The sequence below is a fragment of the Rhinolophus sinicus genome, chromosome 2, assembly GCF_057876585.1.
Source record: "Rhinolophus sinicus isolate RSI-liver-muscle chromosome 2, RSI-T2T, whole genome shotgun sequence".
NCBI classification, from domain to species: Eukaryota; Metazoa; Chordata; class Mammalia; order Chiroptera; family Rhinolophidae; genus Rhinolophus; species Rhinolophus sinicus.
In genome coordinates this window covers 61,887,282-61,908,650 of record NC_142502.1, presented here as the reverse complement: position 1 = coordinate 61,908,650, position 21,369 = coordinate 61,887,282, and the positions used below count along the sequence as shown (strand labels likewise).

At 41.2% G+C, this 21,369-nt stretch overlaps 1 protein-coding gene across 4 annotated transcripts in view; it reads left to right on the top strand.

Moving 5' to 3' along the window:
* ANKRD6 (ankyrin repeat domain 6) overlaps positions 1 to 21,369 on the top strand; it is a 168,219-nt gene that overhangs the window by 35,500 nt on the left and 111,350 nt on the right. The window contains exon 1 of one of the 4 annotated variants that reach the window (XM_019743301.3): positions 9,825 to 10,070. The exons of the other annotated variants lie outside the window; for them this stretch is intronic. The gene's annotated coding sequence lies outside the window, so the exon portion shown is untranslated. Of the gene's footprint in view, positions 1 to 9,824; positions 10,071 to 21,369 lie in introns of those variants that run through there. 4 annotated transcript variants of the gene reach the window in all.

Sequence of the window (21,369 nt, the reverse complement as noted above, 5' to 3'; positions counted from 1 at the left end):
AGAGAGAGAAAGAGAGAGTTTTTTCCTGGAAGCCAAACAAAGTTAAGCAAAAAGGATCCACTTCCTCAAATGCTGCTAATGGGTCAAGTTAGCTGAGAGCTGAGAATTGACATTGGAGTTTAGCAATATGCAGTCGTAGTGGAGTAATGGAGCGGAAAGCCTGACTGCGGAGGATTCAAGAGGGAAACAGAGAGAAATTGGAGCCATAGGTACAGACACCTCCTTTGAGGAGTTTTTCTAAGAACAAGATTTATCTTCCGGTTTGAGTCATCTTTCACATGCATTCCTCAGTAGTTTCCACAGTTTTCTTCATATAGGGCCTATTTTTTATTAAAGGGCCTATTTTTTATTAAATTTATTCCTAGGTGTGTTGTGCTTTTAAAAAAATTGTTATTTTGAATAGCATCATCTATCATTATATTTTCTGACTGATCTTTTTGATGGTGTATTCAAAGATCATTTATTTTAGTATCATTTTTGTAAATGGCCACCATATTAGTTTACCGGGGTTGCTGTAACAGAGTACTACAAACTGGGTGGCTTAAATAACAGAAATGTATTGTCTCATAGTTCTGTAGGCTACGTGTCAGCAGGCTTGGTTCCTTTTGAGGGCTGTGAGGGAAAATCTTTTCTATGCCTCCCTTCTAGCTTCTGGTGGTTTGCTGGCAGTCTTTGGTGTTCATGGTTTTATAGTTGAATCAGCCTGTTCTCTGCCTTTATCTTCACATGGCATTCTCACTGTATGTCTGTCTCTGTGTCCCCTTTGAATAAGGACACCAGTCATGTTGGGGTAGAGCCCACCCTAATAACCTCATCTTAATTTGACTACATCTGCCCAGAACTTATTTCCAAATTAGGTCACATTCTGAGGTACTGGGGCTTAGGACTTCAGCAGATGTTTTTTGGGGGACACAATTCAACCCTTAACAGCCACTTTTTAAGCTCCCTAGTTGTTTCATATAGTTTGTTTCAAATTGTTTTTCTTGGGTCTTGGAGGTTTACAATATATAAATTCTAATAATGATAGGTTATTTTCCTCCTCTGTCAAACCTGTAACTTGAATTTGGCTCTCTTGTCTAGTTTCATTTTCATTGAATGTTCATGAAAGATCTGGCTACTCTTACGATTTCTATTTCTCGTGTCCTGGGTCTTTCCAACCCACTGAAACCACTCCGCCAGGGCCACTGTTCATGGGCCTGGGTTGTGCTAACCTTATCATTCTCGTTGGCAGAACTTGTAACTTATCCTGAGTAATAAGCTTATCTTACATGTAAGAAGATGAGAGAATAAGTCATGAAATTTAGAGCTAAATGATCTTTTGAAGACCCCTCATAAATGGCTGTTGAATGATCAGAGAGGGGTTGATCCTTACAATGATTGTCTTTTGATTTATCAGTCAGCCTTCAGTAACCTCACAGGCCCTTTAAAACAAAACAAAAAAAACCCAACTTTTTATTATGAAAAACTTTAAACAGAAATGAAAATAGACAAAATAGTATAATGAATCCTCACTTATCTGTAACCCAATTTCAGTAATTATCTACTAATGGTCAGTTTTATTTTATCTACATCTGCAAACACTGTCTCCCTCCATATTATTTTGAAGTGAATCCCAGGCATTGAATTATTTTATCTGTAACTATTTCAATATGTAGCTATAAAAGATAAGCACTTATTAAAATAACCACACTACCATAATCACACCTAAAAAATAATGATTCTTTAATAACATCGTGTATAGTCAGTGTTCAAATTTCCAATATCTATAAGATTTTTAAAATATTTTTGTTTTGAAGAAGGATTCAAATAAGGTCCACATATTGAATTGGTCGATGTGATTCTCTTTTTATTGTCACCTGCCTGTTCATTCTCTTTCTCTCTCTTTCCTTGTGAACTATATTTTGATGAAACCAGGTTTTTGTCTTATAGAGCTTTACACCATTTGGATTTTGCTGGTTGTATCCTTGTGGTGTCATTTAGCATGTTTTTCATGTCCCCAGTACTTCTTATAAATTGATAGTTGCATCCAAAAGCTTGGTCATATTCAGGTTCAATTTATTTTGACATGACTACTTCATAAATAATGGTGTGTTCCTTTATCAGGAGGCATGCATTGGCTGGTTGTTTCTCTTTTTTAGCAGCCATTGATGTTTAATGTCTAGATCCATAATCCATTGGGTATTGCTAAAAGAATATTCTGATTGTATCATTCCTTCTTTATTAGCTGAAATGTAAAGAGAAACTTTATCTCCTTTACTATTTGGTTACTAGTGATATAGTTTGTAACAGAACAGGCAGAAGAAATCTTAATTCTTTCCTTTGTCAATTAGTTTTTATAGGAACTTTCTTATACTACAACTAGTTTCCCCCAAGAAGCTATTGCAGAGCACGGTGCCTGTTGGAATAGCTTCTTGGAAGACCTTTGTTTTAAATAAATGTATGGAGGTTTGCACAGGATCGCATAGATAATGGATTAGCTAAAAGGTCACGTAGTTCCACCTGTTTTTTCTAAGTGGTGAATATCCTTCTTCCCCTGCAGCCCTTCATTCCTCCCTTCCATCTTTACATACATAAATATAAATGCATTTATGTATGTGTACATATTTATTACTTAACGTTCCAGAACAAGCTCATATGATCAAATTCTAGGTTGTTATGATCCTGTCCATTGTAGGTCCCTGAGGGAATGGGGAGTGGTTACTGGAGGTCATTGCACCTTCCAGGTCTTCCCTTGTCTTTGGCAATAGTTCTGCTCCCTGGTGTGCCTGTCAGAACCTTGCTGGGTCCTTTTCTGTGACCCCTCCAGGATAGCCTATGCCAAGTGTGTGAATGCATCACCTGTGGATTCTTCCAGAAAACCTCGGAGTGGTGGGTGCTGATAATGCACCTGGTTCCAGGTTATGAAGTGGGGAGCTGTACTGCCACCCCCACCACGGTGTCTCACTAGGTCTCCCAGTCTATTGGCCTCCCTTTGGCGGTGCTGTGAGAGGCTTCCGAGGCGAATCAGGTCATTGAACGCTGCCTGCCCCACAGTCTCCTTTGGAAGAGCAGTCATTTGTCTCCATGTCTGCTGATTACTCAGACCAACTTGCTGTGTCTGCTTCCATCCTGTGAGGAGGTTCCTGCACCTGCAGGTGCCTGGGCCCACACCTGGCGAGGAAAAGCCCCAGAGGAAGAGACGCCATTGCCTGCTCCCTCACCTCACATCCGTCCCTGAAGTCACCTGCCTTGCTCTATGTTGTCATCGTGTACTGCTTATACTTCTTTGTATTTAATGGTCTTTAATAAGACTTATTAGATATTTCCCCCCTAACCTTGTATCCTAAATTTCAAATTTATGCATATTATAAGCTTTTCCTCCCTTGCCTATGTCTTTATTTATGTAATCAATGCTCTAGGTCTAGAAAATCTTTTAAAAAGCATATATCTCTGACATCTTTTAAAACATTTTACTTGAAAGGTGTTGCTTCTTGGTTTTTCCATCCTTTTTAAATCTCATCTTTATGCGTATCCTTCTAGAATTGCCTAATTTTAAGTCTCACCAGAAAATTTCTGTGAGACACTTACAGTGTTTATTAACAGGCATAGATATCGATGTTATTTTATACAGTAACATCTCACATTACTAATGTGGTTTTTTAGAAAATTTTACTTTCTAAACAACTATCAGTCCAGTTCATTGTGAAACTCAAGGCTTAAAAATAGACAATTTGTGTGGCTGGAGACCAAAGGGATGCAGGAGGTAGCATTTACGGGTCAGACTTCTCCCAGGACCCCACACTGTAACACTGCACAACTCACCCAACGTCCTTTAATCTTTTTTCTTCACATCGTTAAAGATGTCGTTAGCTTGAGATAAAGAAAACTTGTGCAGAATGTAGTGGTCCACCAATAAATATCATCAGAGTTCATAAAGATATTTTCATCTGATGAACTCTCATAGCAATAACTTATAGAATTTTTTTCTCGTCTTTGTTAATCTAAAAAATTGCCCATTACAGTATTACATTGGATATAGCCTAAAAATAAACCTAGGGTTAATTTCATTGTGGCTTGAATTAATTGCGCTTTTCCTCTGGCTCCTTTGCAGCCTGCACCGAGGAGATCTGACTTCACCTGTGTTCTTAACCTGATCAGAGTTTTTCTACTTTGAGTGAACCATAGGGTCAGTGCAAAATGAGAAATTTAACTCATTTGTAAATTGTCAGCAACAATCCCAAGCCTCTCTAGATGCATGGAAACACTCTTTTAGGAAACAAACCCTAGGAGTCCAAAATAAGGTCTGGACATTTCCTATTTAAGCAAAAATATTAGAGTTGCACACATATGGCTCTCCTTCCATGACTATTTTCAAAGTAAGGGTTACCATATTCTAAATTCTGTTTATGAAACTAGGAGCAAAAAAGAGAACAATCTAAAATGTGTTTATTTCAATTGAGTCTGTATGTGAGCAGCTGTACTGGCATGCATATGATTGGAACATGTAGAGTTGAATCAGCACCTTTGTTTCTGGCCAGTTGCCAGAAATAAAGACATCAAAGGACGTAGTAAACTGGACAGCAAGTCAACACTGCGTGGGTTTTTCATTTAGTGGTTATTCTAGGTCTCTTTCTCCTCAGCTTTTCTAAATGAAACTGCCCTTCCCATAGCCCCCTTTGAGAAAGGGCCACCCCTAAGTAGACTAGTTGCTTGTTCTTGTTACCTTTCCATTTGTGTATGTGTGGAATTGTTTTTGTAGGACAGATTCCCAGATGTGGAAATGCTCGGTCAAAGGGAGTGAATATTTATAGGTTTAACAGACACTGCCATACTGTTGTCTAGAAATGTACCCGTGTGCACCTCCACCACCAGTGAAACTGAAACCAACCACTGAGCTGTAGTGAAGTACTTCAGAGTTGTTTGTGGGGAGCCAGACAGGCCTGACGTGTTGCTAGCCATTTTCTAGTCAAGGAATTGATTCTTGGAATGGTTATAAGCTGTTTTAGTGTAAAATATACAGATATTCTTGGAGAAGAACATTTTTATAAAGACTTCTAAAATGAAAATACTGTATAGTTATATTAAAGAATCTTTTTAAAATAATGCATAATCCTACTCTTAATAAGTTTTCATTTTTGCAAATTACCATCTACATATGTATATATTTTACCAGTTATAATTAGTGAGTGTATTTTCGTATTTTATTTTTTTCACAGAACTGTCTCATAAGCTGTTTCCTGTTTCTACATATCTTTCCTAATGGTCATTTAAAAGCTCTATAATGTTGCATTTTTTTTATTGTGCCATAACTTGCTAATTTAGTCCTTAATATTGAATATTTAATATACAACCAAATACTTAAACTGCATGTTCCTAACTAACAAGATTTATTGGTTTGTTCTGGTTTTAAGAGTAATACAGTCATTATAAAAAAAATTGGAAAGCACAACAAAATAGGAAGGCATACAGACAACTCTTTCTATAACCTCTATTAACGAACTCTGTGAGCATTATGATGTATTTTCTTCCTATCTTTTCCCAATATTTTATTTTTTGTTTTACAGTTTGCACCTATGCTATTTGTGTAAAACATATTCATTTACATGTTTCTAAACCCCTTTAAAACATCATTTTTCCTTTTTTTAAAAAAGTGAGTTTTTTTCTGACTAAAAGTAATTTGAAGTTGTTACAGAAAATTGGACAATAATAGCAAACATTTGTAATCTCATCACCCAGAGGCAAATACCGTTAACATTTTGATTTATCACCTTCACATTTTTTTCTTTAAAAAATATTTGAGACATTATATGATCAGTGGTTCTTAATTTGGGGGTGGTTGGTCACGGATCCTTTTCTTTAAAAATCCAAATTAGGAATTCTTGCTGGATACATAAATATACCTAACCCCCTTTCCGTACTAAAAATTATAAAATAAGTATTTTCTTATCACTGTGAACTCTCGTAAATCTCTAAATTGTTAAAAGTTGAATTGTGTCCCCCCACACCCCCCAGTTCATGGGTGGAAGTCCTCACTCCCATTACCTCAGATTGTGACTTTATTTGGAGATAAGGTCTCTATAGAGGTAATCAAGTTAAAATGAAGTCATTAGGTCGGGCCCTAATCCATATGCGGGGTATCTTTATAAAAAGAGGAAATTTGGAGACAGATGTGCTTAGAGGAAAGATGCTGTGAAGAGACATAGAGAAGATGGCCATTGCAAGTCAAGGAAAGAGACCCAGAATGGATCTTTTTCTCACAGCCCTCAGAAGGAAACAGCCCTGCCGACACCTTATTTCAGACTTCTAGCCGCCAGAACTGCGAGACAATAAGTTTCTGTTGTTTAAATCACCCAGTTTGTGGTACTTGGTTATAGAGCCCTAGTGAATGAATATGTTGATTATATAATCTTACATAACACAGATGTTTGGATGAATATTTACTTTGTGCCAGGCACTGTGCTGGATGGTGGGATTACTAAATCAGTGAAGTCAAGTTCCCTGCCGTTAAGGTGCTTAGATTGGCACACACATGTAGAACTTTGGGGTCATGCTATGATGGGCGATGCACAGGGCATCACGGCAGCCCAGAGCTGGGCCAGAGTTCCAGGAGAAGTACTACTACAGCTGAGTTTTCAAGAACCAATAGGAGCCTACGTACTTAACTATTCTTTTGTTGACTAGTAGTTTGAACATCAGTTTCCTGTGTTTTGGGATTATTTCTTTAGAATAGATTCCCAATAATACGTTACTGAGACAAGAATGTGAACCTTCAAACATCATTTTTAAGGCAGTGTAATATTCTACGAGATGGAGGTTTCCTGACTCATCCTCTTTAATTGGACAGAAGTCTCCCTGTTCTGTTTCCAATGTTTTGCTCTTATAAATAATGCTGTAGTGTACATCTCTTTGCACGAAGCTTTTTTCATAATTAGAATTATTTCCGTAGTGATAGAGTTGCAGTATTAAAAAGGTCAAATTGTTTTTCAGAAATGCTGGTTTACATTCCCATTAATAATCAAGTGAGATTTATTAGCAAATCAGTTTGTTTTATTTGTCTTTTAGATCCTGTGGGGTGTTTTAAGATAGTTCAATATTTCCCTCTTTTGAAGACCAAACCTTTCCTAGAAAGTAAAGTGTTGTTTTTTTGCTTGTTTGTTTGGGATGGAAGAACCCCTCCTCCTTAGGTTCCTTCCTCCAACTGAACAAACCTGCTTAAAGGGCGTTGTACCATCACAGATTTGCCCTCACAGTGTCTGTGCTGGTTTCTAACTAGCAGATGTGTGCATTGGCCTCTGTTTATACTCTTAGGTCGTGGTCTGTCTGAAATGTAACTATCCCAAAAGATCAGCCCTCCAAGTGAGCTATTTCTGTTCTATCCTGAGCTTCTTTCAAAATGACTCCTGTACTCTCCACTCTGCTAGACTCTAAATCCCACTTATGTTGACAGCATATCTACTGTAGGAGAATCACAAAAGAACTGCAGTCATGGTGACACACTGGAATATATGTGCCTGAAAGAGGCAGGTCAGGAGTGGAGGGTGCTCTGTCACAGTGAGAGAAGGGTTTGCTGGCAAGCATTGTGTTGTTTCCTTTGTAGGGGAGGGGAAAATTTCTCCTTTTCCCTCTTAGTTCTTCTGGCTGGTCTAATAATCAAATTGACATGAGGCAGAGTAATAGGAGGAAATAACCAAATTTAGTTCTGTAGGTACATTTGTTCCCCTAGCATTTTAAAAATAAAATGATGCTTAACCTTATTGATAATAAATGAAATACAAAGGAAACAAAAATTAGATTTTTTTGCTATCAAGTTCTCAAAAATAAAAACATAAAAAGACTGATTATGTCCATGTTGGTGAACAGATAGGAAAATGGGCACTCCTATAGGATACTGGTGGGAGTATAAGTTGGTAAAATCTATTTGGAGGGTAATTTGTCAGTAATTACCAACATTTTGTATGCATGTATCTTGTGCATTTCCTCTGCAAACGTTAGAAAAATAAGACTGTTGACATCTGTTTTATAATGTCATGAGGGGTGGTGGTGGTGGTGGTGGTACTGGTGGTGGTGGTGGTGCTGGTGGTGATGGTGGTGGTGTCCTCTGCTATATGAGGAGGCTTGATGAAGTCACATTTGAGTAGGCTTTGTACTCAGAACAGTGCCAGGGGGCAGTGTGGGTCAAAGCAAGTCTCTTGATTCATTTGCAACGTAGGCAGCACAATGAACTTTCCAGGGGAGGAAAGATTTTCACCCTTGCCCTTAGTGAGGTGTAAAGAGTCACAGCCCTGGTCCCTCCAGGCCCCTGCAGACACATTGGGAAGACACTTCCTCGTTTCCTCTGCTTCTGAGTCCTAGACCAGCAGTGAGATTCTGTCCTATGAAATATTCATAAAATTCAATTGACCATAAAAACACTTTGTAAATGTAAGTGCTGTAAGTGATCCAAGTTATATCAGCAGCTTTTTGAAAAATGGAGATATGAAAAGGAATTTAAGGGAATAGGATCGAGGGAGCCAGCGTTGCCAGTATCAAACCATAATAAATGGGCCATGGGTGTGCATTTTGTACTTTCAGAAATGACTAATGCTTGGACTCTTTTTGAGCGTTGTGAGAGTGGCCTCATCCCAATATAAATAAGTCTTTCTATATTACACAGATTATGTCACTTTTAAAATCCATGTTTTTATTTCATAATCATTCTGCTCCTGGCTCTAAAAATCCTGAGAATCTGTCTCAAGGTGGTCTTCTCTCACCAAGATGCAGAAGAAGTCATTGAAGCCCGGGGAGAATGGAAAGGAGCCTCTCCCAGCACCTTCTGTGCAGGTCCCCCCTCCCGGGGTAAAGCTCCCTTGCCCACTGATTTACAGGGGCTAGAGTTTTTTGTTTTTTTTTTTTTTTTTTTAATTTTTACATGATTTATTTTAGGTAATATGCAATATTCAGGAAGACATTTATCAAATCATATTAGAAAAAGTTTCTTCCAAACAGTTAATCTTCATCTCACAAAATATTTAACATATCCTACCTCTTATTAACAAAGTAAGAAAATTATATGCTAGCTGTGATAAGTTATTTTTAACAATAAATGACTAAATGTATTTTTAGTCATTTGTCTTCCTCTTTAGTTACTTAAAAATATGAGAAGTTTGATCATGATGTCTGGGGCCAGAGTGTTTAATTGTTAGAAAACTTTCCTGAGCTTATGCAGATGCTGTTTCCATCCAACCGGCAATCCTTTGTTCTGCTGTCTGGAGCCCCCAGAATATATCTGTTCTTTGTACCCTCATGTATTGAGGATGCCACCCTCTCCCGTACCCTGCTCAAATCATGTCTCTTTCATAGGACAGGATTCCTATAATTTTTGCTCTCCTAGTTACCCACTCTTCCCTGTAGAACAGTATATAGACCATCTATTCCTCTGCCCACCCCCAGCCCCCAGCCCCCAGCCCCCATCCCTACCCCTACTCGCTCCCAATACTGTCTTTTGGATCATGGATCCTAAAATTGTTAAGTCTGTTCATGCATTTGTTTTTGGCACCCACATCACACCATGGTCTCATATTCACTTGTAAACAAACTATAACCCCAGAATAGTTGCTTTTTGACCTTAAATGAAAGACAGAACATCTATTTCTTTGAAATCTTTTTTTCCTTTCGGCACATTTTTTCAACCCAGACTGAGTTTGGAATTTGGGATTCTGATTCTGTCAGTCTTACCTAAAGCTTTCATCTTTCCCAGCATGGTGGCGTCGGATAATTTGAAAGCCTGCCTGACGGTTGCTGATGTATTTACCTAGGCTCCGGGCTTGAAGAGGGTGACAAATCCCTCATAAGGAGTTTGCCAGATGTCTACTGGCAGCCGGCGGATTCAAGGCTCCGTGGAGTAAGGAGGACAAAACTCCGGGCCTCGCTGCCCGAAAGGCACGGCTACTGGGGTCAGAGGAGCTTAGCTTGGACCATTGACATGTAAATGGTAAGGGGCTGGAGGCTGATCCCCCAGCAAACCCCTATCCCTCCGACCACACAAAGCCCTGGCCCAGGAGGGCGGCACCGTTTGCCTTTGTGAGGCCCTCGGCGGCGTCTGGGCTGCGGAGGTAAGTCCCTTATCAGCTATGTTGTAAAACTGTTCTGTTGTAGACTGTGATTGTGGACTGGAAAATTCTCCCTGTCATATGCAGTGGGAGTGGTCTCTTGGGAATGCACTCCTGTCCTCCATGCAGACATAGGCCCTATAAAGTTTTCTGAAATGGAAAAGAATTCTTAGTGGTTATTAATTTGATTTGATGTAAGGTAAGAAATAGAATCATATTTACCCACATGTATGTGTATATACAAGATTTGATGCTAGGTTCAAAGTACTTTTTGAATTTTACCTGAAATTTCTGTAAGATACTTTTATTTTTGGCACTGTCTTTGGGAGTCCTGCTGGCAGGCTCCTGCACGCTCTCTCCCCCTCCCCCTCTTTCCCTCCCTCTCTCTCTTTCTCTTTATCTCTAACCTTCCTTACCTTACTTCTTCCCTCCTTTTCCTTGTAGTGATGGTAATTTGTGTAACTCATAAGTATCTCTATGTGCTTTTACACGTTAGCGAAGCGATGGAAAAATTATTCACCATTAGACGAATCATATGAATAAACCAATACTAGAGAATGGATATACTGAAGTTTTTTTGTTTTTTTTTTCCTTTCTTCTCTGAAGCTTCAGTGGAAGAGTTTATATAGTGCTAGTGTCCTAAATTCAACAAGTGATTTGTAAAATTTGTGGTGCCCTTATCACAAATTTTGAAGGTATGTGTCATGCTTTGGACTGATTTTGTTGTAAGTCCTTTAAGAACTAGCAAGAAATTATTTAAAGTATAACTTTAGATTTTGCATGCAGAATGAGTATTAGATTGAGTTAGAGAAGAATCTTAATCTTAATTTTAAAAAAAATCTCAAAGTAAACGGTTTTATTTGGTAAAATAAATACCCCATATAGGACTCACTTCCTTAACTGTTTGCAGAGATGGTGTTTTTAGGAAAACATTTTCTTAACAAAATGCAAAGGTTTCTGGATCTCTCTCTCTCTCTCTCTCTCTCTCTCTCATAGATACTCTTTGCAGTATGAGTTCAGTACACAGTGCATCCTGAAGCCTTAAATATTGATTGGCGGTTGTTAGTTTAGACACTTTTTTGCTTTTAAAGTAATTATAGTAATAGAATTATGGTTTCATACCAGAATACCCGTTAGATTGAAAAAGAAGTTTATGCAATCAGTCCTAGATCCAGAAGCCATAAATCCTATCAAGTGTGAAGTCTATTCCTAATTTTTAAGTGTCTCATGCTCTAGTGAGCATATTATTTGGGGAGTTTAGTGCAGTGGAAAGAACACAGAACTAAGTGTTCTAAATGACTACTTCTCTGGACCTCAATGACACACTTGATCAATGGTTCTCCACCAGGGGTGGCAGTGTCCTTCCAGGGGCACTTGGAATGTTTAGGGTGATCTTTTTAAACTGTCATAGTATATAGGGGCACTAATGGTTGAGGACCCCAGATACTAGAAATCTTGAAATGCCACCCAGCCCAGTGAATAATTGGCCTACTCCACATGCCAATGGCACCCTCACTGAAAACCCAGAAGATCACTAAGATTCTTCCCGCTCTGTTTCTCTCAAGTTCATAAGTGGAGCATTGAAAGCATCTGTAATGATGTTAAACTATTGCACATAGTCTCTCTATCTCACATTTAGCATTAAACTCTGTGTTGTTGGGGGTAATGTCAGACCCGGGAATGCTGGGTGAGGACACTCGTGGTGTGGCAACTTGGATTCAGAGCTTTATTGCTGGGGAATTCCCTGCTCTGGGCAGGGCATGGAAACATGCTGGTACTGTTTAAAAGCAGTTGCAGAGCCGGGCCTAGACTTTTTCGTTTGCTTTGGATTTTTCCCTCCTGTCCCCCTTTCCTGAAAGGGAATACGGGGGTTTATTGTGGCCACAGGCCTTGCCTCCAGGGCCTGAACTTTTCCAGTAGAGAAAACAGCAGCTGTCTCTTTGCTGAGGCCTGCTGCTGCGACCTGTCACGTCTGTTGGGAAGGGGTTCATTGTGGAGGCAGGTGCTGCCCTTCCAATCTGCCCACCTGCTGTCACGAACCAGAGGCCTAGATGAGGCAGAAAGGGATTTGGGCTGGAATCAAGATTTCTGGGGAGTCTGAGTTCTTTAGTACTGTGGTGTGATTAAATTCCTTTTTATTTAACAGTGAAGTGCTATTAAATCCAAGTCCCCCAAGAAAGTTTCTGTCAGGATTATCACAGATATTATGTAATTTTACACAACTGCTGGTGATCCATTGAGAGGACAGGGCTGAAGAGCACAGACTCTGGAGTCAGATTCTGAGTTTATACCTCAGCCCTGCTTCTTATTAGCTGGGCAAATATTTATTATTTATTTATTTTCTTTTTTCTTTTTTTAATTAAAGTTTATTGGGGTGACAATTGTTAGTAAAGTTACATAGATTTCAGGTGTACAATTCTGTATTACATCATCTATACATCACATTATGTGTTCACCACCCAGAGTCAGTATTTATTTTTTTGTGTTTGTTCTACTGTAAAATGGGGAGCATCTAATACCTACAGCATTGGGGTGCTTGGAGATGGTAGATGTGGAGAGCTTAGAACGGAGCCTGGCATAAAGCACTCAGTATCTGTGAGAGGTCAGCATCTCGTCAGCATCAGCAGTGCCACACGCATAGGACTATACCGTCTCTGCTGACCTTGGGATCAGGCATTCCTGGAACTGAGTCCTTCCTAACATCCACATGAGTTTCTAGAAGTGGAATTTCAGAGTCAAAGAGCAAACGACAATTGGAAGCTTTAGATACAGATTGCTGAATTTCCTTCCAGAAGGCTTGTCTCAGTATTCACTTCTACCGACCTTTCTCAGCTGAATTCAAAAACTCAGCTTGGGGCCGGCCCAGTGGCTCAGGCGGTTGGAGCTCCATGCTCCTAATTCCGAAGGCTACCGGTTCGATTCCCACATGGGCCAGTGGGCTCTCAACCACAAGGTTGCCAGTTCGACTCCCGCAAGGGATGGTGGGCAGGACCCCCTGCAACTACCAACGGCAACTGGACCTGGAGCTGAACGGCACCCTCCACAACTAAGACTGAAAGGACAACAACTTGACTTGGAAAAAAGTCCTGTTCCCCAATAAAGTCCTGTTCCCCTTCACCATTAAAAAAAAACGAAAAAAAAAAACTCAGCTTGGCCTTCTTCCAATGTCCCAGGTGCTCTGGAACCTCCCCCTCCAATAATTGGAAGATAAACTCATTTAATATTGCCCTGGGGTAAGCATAATTAAGGAAATGAATTAGCCAAATAAAAAAACAAGTTAGATCACCTGCCACTTGGTATTTTCTGTGCTCCAGCTTCTCTCTGTTGATGGAAAATTGTTTATGTGTGAGAAGATATGAATGTGTAACCCATGAGTGCTCTCTTCCCCCACCCCCATTTAACTTCTAGACATACTGCAAAGAAACAAAGTTCCTTCAGTAACATGATAGGAAATGTATAAGAAATTAGCTATATAATTTGTAAAACATTGTTAGTTCCTTTACACGAGGTCGGACAATTAAGTCCCTGAACTCATCCTAGAAGAAGTGCTACACACCTCATTGCTGAATATCACTACGGTCACCTTCTAAGTACTCCCCTTGGGAAGCTATGCACCCACACCAGTGCCTAGTCCACCCTTCAGAGCAATTTTGGAACTCTTTTTTTGGAATGGCCATCAGAGCTGTCATAGTATTACCCTTGATGTCCTGACTGTCATCAAAATGTCTTCCATTCAATATTTCCTTTATCTTCGGGTAAAGAAAGAAGTCATTGGGGCCAGGTCAGGTGAGTAGGGAGGGTGTTCCAAAACAGTTATTTGTTTACTGGCTAAAAACTCCCTCACAGACAGTGCCCTGTGAGCTGGTGCGTTGTCGTGATGCAAGAGCCATGAATTGTTGGCAAAAAGTTCAGATCATCTAACTTTTCCACGCAGCCTTTTCAGCACTTCCAAATAGTAAACTTGGTTAACTGTTTGTCCAGTTGGTACAAATTCATAATGAATAATCCCTCTGATACAAAAAAGTTTAGCAACATCGGTGCAACAAGTTCACGAACTTAATTGTCAGACCTTGTACTGTGATACGGAAAAATTACTTATTTCATTGCATTTCGTTTTACATTTTCCATGAAGAAATTGTTGCAAGTTGGTATATGAGGCAAAGATGGGACCCATAAGTGTACCCCTTACTGCTTGACTTGGTAGTGAGTGCTGTGGCCCAGGTACCTTGTTCAGCATGCCTGTGTTTCCTGTTGCTGGGCGATGACTCCGTTCTCCCACCTAGCATCTCTGTCGAGATGACAGATCCCTGTGTACAGCCTGGCCTTCCCGTGTATCTGGTGCAGTGTTGTTAGATGAAGCCTTCGTCTGTTTTGTTCTTAGCTATCCGCCCATCTGCATTTGATTATAAACATGAATGCAAGCATTTAAACCACACAACCTAACACAATTATGTGGGAGACATCCAGATGATTCTGAATATGTTCAGTTTCGATTCTCATTGAGAATGCGACACGTACAAATTCTCGCTGAGAATTCTCAGATCTCTGAAAATACATCTTCAGTCCCTAGAACGAAGCTTGGGTAAGACTGACTTGGTTTGCAGACACTGTCCAAGGTACTTTTGGATAACTTTTGGCATTCTAGGAAGAAGTGTAGTTTATGTATTAATTATTCTTTGAATCGAGTACTCATTTGATTTTTGCTCAAAAACAGTGCAAAAAAATTTTGATTTTTGCTCAAACTTTGGACTGTGACCCACTGTAAGAAATGCATTTTGTATAATAACCCAGTATTTATATATACAAATATAAATACACACACAAGTGAAACAAGTGTTTCCCAAGATACATGCAGTGCACTTTGATATTGTCTATCCTATTCTATTTAATTCTTTAAAATGTTGCATGTGACCCACTGACTTATTTTTATGACCCACAAATGGGCAATGACCTGCAGTTTGGAAATCGTATTCCACAGGTGGTTTTTTGAGTGTGAACTGACTGGTAACCTTGGTGATGATTTGCATCCCTTTGAACAGAAGCCTGTTGCCTTCCTCTTGGTGCTGGGTCCAGGGCAGGCTGTCCTGTCCAGGGTATCGCCTCTGGAGGGGTCTCAGTTCCACTGGGCTAGAAAGAAAGTAGAGGCTGAGCCCCTTGTGTTGGCTGCCTGGGCACTTGAACAGCTTTGCCTTTGAGAACTTTCATCCGTCCCCGGACTGGCTGCTGACAGCTCTGCCAGAGAGGGAAGGTTTAAACAAAGACAATAATTCAATTTGAGTGCCCCTGAATCATGTCTTTGTCTTTGCTCTTGACAGAGCAGAAGGAAGTTGTTCATTATTGAGAATGCCAGCTGCCCATGGGTTGATATATCTGCAGCCAGAGCTGGCCTACTTTCAAGTAGGTGGAGAGCTGGCTCTTCAGTGGGTGTGTTTTGAAGGGGTCCAGAAAAGATTTTCCTTAAAATGTCTACTGAGTCCCTTGTGCCTTCAATTTTGTGGCTAGAAGTTCATTCTTTTAAATCTTACAAGTTTTTTGGTTTCCCAGAATTCCAGGTCAATATAAAAATATCCTCAGAAAGAGAAAACCTTAAGAGTATATCAGATAACGTTTCATGGGGGTTTAGAAAGCCACTGAGAGCAAGGGGTGGAGGAGCAGGAGGGGACGTAGGGAGCCCAGAGGACAGTGAACAGTAACGGAGGAGGCTTCCAGCCCATGGAAGTTTCTGTGTCTCATAGTAATTTGAAAGCCCTTTGATTTGTAAAGCTCTTTAAATATTTTTGTGAGAATTTTATGAAGATCTGGTGGCGGGGGTGGACTTGAGTAGGGCTTAGAGATGAGGGAAGTGACCCTCCCCAAAGGTGACTGGAACTCTTAGATCACCTGCTCCACTCGGGACTTCATGGCCTGTATTGTCCAGTGGGTTTGTGTTTTGTTTAATGAAGGTATTCCCTACAGACAAGATGACTAAAGGGTGCCACCCAAGGTTCACATTTTGTCTTGTCCAGTGCCTTCCAAACACCTTGCACTTACTTAGGCATTTTTCCTTAACCTCAGCTTTCTGATTGGTCAGATCACTACAATTTGGTTGCATGCCAGTTTGTTTTTCCAGTTGTTGGTTATCATAAAATTTAGAGCTGAAAAAGACCTTAGACATCATCTGGGTCACTGTTTTTATGTGTTTATCAACCCAATACTGGGCCATTAAATCAGCTTCGTGGGTGTGATTGACAGAGCCTGTTGGCTGAATAGGTGAGAACCCTGTAAGTATTTATCTTCCCCACCAAGCGTTGTGCAGGACACAGATACACGATTCCGCCTAACGTTTAGTAATATACACGATACTACATTTCGTGTGATCCACATATAGTCATTCCTTTATTTGACAAATATCAGTTGTCAATTATGCCCCTATTGTTTATAGATTCTGTGGTGGGGGGCGGGGTTACAAAGGAGAGTAAAATATGGGCCCTGCCCTCCAGATGCTATCGTGGGGGAGACAGACAGGCACAGAAGTCATTGTCACAGTGTGGTGCCAGCAAGGATGAGGACATGGAGTCCCTCCTCCTTACCCTGGTGAGCTCTTGCTCTAGGAGCCCCCACTTTGGAAAAGCAGTGGGGCTGGCTGGTTCTGCTAGACCACGCGAAGCTGATGAGAAAGCTGCAGGGTGTGTCTGTGAGAGGACAGAAAGCCATCCTCTAAGGTTCAGAAAGCAAGACAAGGGAGGGCTTCTGGTGAGTGACGTTACATCAGTTTAGCCTGTGTAATGGGTTGAGTGATATCCCTGCTCCCCCCAAAGATATCTCCATGTCCTAATCCCTGGAACCTATGAATTTTCCCTTGTATGGAAAAAAGGTCTTTGCAGATGTCATTAAATGAAAGCTTTTGAGATGAGGAGATGATCCTGCATCATCTGGGTGAGCCCTAAATCTAATGGCAAGTGTCCTTTACGAGTGAGGTGGGGGAGGTTTGACACAGACAGAAAACACGAGGCCAACTGACTAAGAAGGCAGAGATTGGCGTGATGTGGCCACAAGTCAAGGAATGCCACCACCACCAGAAGCTGGAGGAGGCAAGGAAGGGATTCTCCCCAAGAGCTTTAAGAGGGAGCTCGGCCCTGCTGACACCTTGGGTTTGGACTTCTAGCCTCCAGCACTGTGAGAGCATGAATATCTCTCACAGTTGTTTTAAGCCACCAAGTTAGTGGTACTTTGTTATGGCAACCCTAGCAGACTAATATAGCCTGGATTTCGATGGGCAGGAACTAAGGAGGGAGGGCCTTTCTGGAGAGAGTACAGGGGTGGGAGGAAAGCCCTGTTTGGGAAGAAGCATGCCAGCGATGTGGCCAGAGCACGGATTTTGTGAAAGGGAGTAACAGGAGACAGGGCTAGAAAGCTTGTATCTGACTCCTTCCCTTTGTGGTGGTTTGAGTAATTCCTTGTTTATAAAGGATCATTTGATAGTTCACTGTACTGCCTGTTAGGTAATGTCTCATAACACCGGTGACCAGGCAAATAATACAGGATGAGGGTTGTTTGTTGCTCAGGGGGCTACCCTCGTGTGTGGCTACGTGAAGAGCATAAACATTCCTGGTTATCACCCACTGGAGAGCGTGACATCCCCCCACTAGAGAGTTGCTTTAGTCACACGCCACTTCTTTCTTGTACTTCAATAGGTATTTCTCACTGAATTTTCCTAAAGATATATTTTCGTGGCATTTTATGTCCTTGAAGTCATCAATTAATGTAAAATCATTCCTGTGACGTGTAGTAAAACATCTTTAAACCAGATGAAGAAACTCATGCTCTTTAACATCAAACTAGTCTGGGCCGCTTTCAGAGATTCTGCAACAGATTCTAGAATAGACCCTCCCAGTATCGTGGTCTTTCTTCTAGAAGAACTGGACATTTGATAACCTTTTTATTTTCTTTAATGAGAGAATTTAGGAGTGTGTACATTTGGGGACCTAATTAAATTTTATTTCTGTGGGTTGAGAATAGCAGCTAAAGGTCTTGTGTGTACTCAGCTGTCTTTCTGATCTGCGTATCTTCTCAGAGCGTCACTCTCCCCCATTTCCCAAATCACACATGTACTCATGTTTTAGGGTTTGTAATTGTTAGTTTTTATTATAAAAATGATTCAAGCCTATTGTAACAATGTAGGTTTGAATACATGGTTCCTTAATACCTTAGCTGGCTGCAAAGCCCGCTTCTCACTTTGCTGTGGTCTGAGTGTTTACGTCTCCCCAAATCCATGTGTTGAAACCTAATGCCCAATGTGATGATGTTTGGAAGTGGGAGGTGGGGCCTTTGGGAGGTGGTTGGGTCATGAGGGTGGAGCCCTCCTGAGTGAGATTAGTGCCCTCGTATAAAAGTGTATCACAGAAACAAAGCTCTCTCGTCCCTTCCACCATGTGAGGACACAATGAAAAGGCCTCGCTGTGAACCAGGAGGCAGGCTTTCACCAGACATACAATCTGCTGCCTTGCTCTTGGCTCCAGAACTGTGAGGAATACATTTCTGTTATTTATAAGCTACCCAGTCTGTGGTATTTTGTAGGTTGAACAGGCTAAGACATACTTCTGTCCCTGTATTAATTTCTGTGGCTGTTATAACAAATTACCACAAACTGGATGGTATAAAACAATAGGAATTTGTTCTCTCACAGTTCTGGAGGCCAGAAGTCCGAAATCAAGCTGTTGGCAGGCGAGGCCCCTCTAGATGCCCGAGGAGAGGGTCCATTCCTTGAGTCTTGCAGCTACTGGTGGTCGTAGGTATTTCTTAGCTTGAGGCCACATTAATCCAATCTTTCCTTTTGTCTTCATATCGCTCTTTCCTCTTCTGTGTGTCTCTGTCTGTGTCCCCAAACTCCCTTTGCCTCTCTTACGAGGATGCATTTGGGGCCTAGTAAAGTAATATCCACTCATTTGCCATATAATGTTGTACAGGTTCTGGGCATTAGGATGTGGACATTTTGGGGTCCACCATTCAACCCACTACCATTATTAAAGAAAAAATTGTTGACCCTTGTTAAAGTGGTAAGGAAGACCTTATTCAGGACTGTTGTGCAGGCATCAAGACGAATGCAGTAGAGGAGAGAGATCAGGCTCAGCTCTGACTATAACAAGAACAAGTGGGGAATTATAGCCAAGGAGCAGGTGGGAGGGGTGGGCGGAAAATAACTAAGAGGAGACATCAAGGGTGGGGATTCTGGCTAAATGAATAGGATTCTTGCTGAAGGCAGGCCAGGTATCACCTAAGGAATTGTGAGGATATCAGAGAGAGAGTATTCTCTGCAAATTGACTTGGCAGGATTCTTACTAAAACTTGCTAAAACTGGGTCCAAGGTACTTTTGGTCAGGGGTAGGGTCTTTGTCACAATCCCCGGCGCAGTGTTCTTTAGACTGAGAAAGACCATAAAAACAAACCCAGGTTGTAGAATAACCGAGCTTGTGCTGGTGGGGAACCAGACAATTCAGGAACTCCAGGCAGCAGCTGCCTGATCGGAAAAATGGCTCCATGCAGGATCCTTTTCTGTCTTGCAACCACTCTCTCACCTGTCCAGGCTGCCCCAGCAGTGTGGCCACGCTGCCTTCATTAGGAGGGTCAGTTTACAGGCCACTCTGGTCCCCAACCCCCCAGTTATAAAGCAACACCTGTCTGTGCCTGAATGTTTCTGTTTGGATTCAAACTACAGGGAAAACAAAACACCCATGAGGGCGTATGTTAGGAAACTCGTTGCAACATCAGAGAGAATTTTAGATAAATCACTACGAGTATGTGGGAAGAGGAAGTTGACTGTTGGTTTTGGGCCCAGACTGAAAACATTTGGTGACTGATAAGAAGCCACTGGACATTCTAAAGACCTGATTTGGCATGTACTCTGTGGCTGGGGGTGGGGTGGGATGGGGGGCAAAGCTGGTTCAACTTCAAGACTGGGCATCTGTAGCAGGAGGATGTGGGGGGTTCTCTTCTAAAGCAGGGGAGGATGGGTCTGCCTTCAAACCCCAAATTGACCTAGTCTTTTCTAGGTAGCACCAGGGCTGAACCAGGTTCAGGTCTGTTGCTGGACTTACATCTGAGCAGGTAGATGGTAGCCTGTATCCTGCTCCACACTCTGACGGGTAATAAACAAATGGAACTGGCTCACCAACCCTGCGAGTAGTTCCTGCTGGTACTTCAGGGAATGGGAGGCCCTGATTTCATAGTATTTTCTAGTACAGGCATACCTTGGAGGTACTGCAGTTCCAGACCAGCATGATAAAGCGAATGTTGCAATAAAGCAAGTCACACTAAGTTTTTGGTTTTCTGATGCATATAAAACTTGTGTTTACACTATACTATAGTCTATTAAATATGCAGTAGCATTATGTCTAAAAACCAATGTGCATATCTTAATTTAAAAATATTTTATTGCTAACAATTTGCTAACCATCATCGGAGCCTTCAGCGAGTCATAATCTTCTTGGTGGAGGGTCTTACCTTGATGTTGATGGCTGCTGACTGATGAAGGTGCTGAAGGTTGGGGTGACTGTGGCAATTTCTTAAAATAAGACAATAGTGCAGATTGCCACATCGATTGGCTCTTCCTTTCACGAACGATTTCTCTGGCATGAATACTGTTTGATATGATAGCATTTTACCCACAGGATAGCTTCTTTAAAAATTGTAGTCAATCCTGTCGAACCCTGCCACTGCTTTATCAACTAAGTTTATGTGATATTCCAAATACTTTGTTTACATGTCAACCATCTTCACTGCATGCATCTTCACCAGGAGTAGATTCCATCTCAAGAGGAAACTACTTTCTTTGCCCTTCCATAAGAAGCAACTCCTCATCCTTTAAAGTTTTATCATGAGATTGCAGCAATTCAGTCACATCACCAGGCTCCACTTTTAATTTTAGTTCTCTTGCTATTTCCACCACATCTGCAGTTACTTCCTCCACTGAAGTCTTGAACCCCTCAAAATCACCCAGGAGGGTTGGAATCCACTTCCAAACTCGTTTTGTTGTTGTTGTTGTTGTTTACGATTTTTTGGGGGACTGGGAACAGGACTTTATTGGGGAACAGTGTCTATTTCCAGGACTTTTTCCAAGTCAAATTGTTGTCCTTTCAATCTTAGTTGTGGAGGGTGCAGCACAGTTCCAGGTCCAGTTGCTGTTGTTAGTTGCAGGGGGCACAGCCCACCATCCCTTGCAGGAGTCGAACCGGCAACCTTGTGGTGGAGAGGATGTGCTCCAACCAACTGAGCCATCTGGAAGCTCAGTGGCAGCTCAGCTCAAGGTGCCATGTTCAATCTTAGT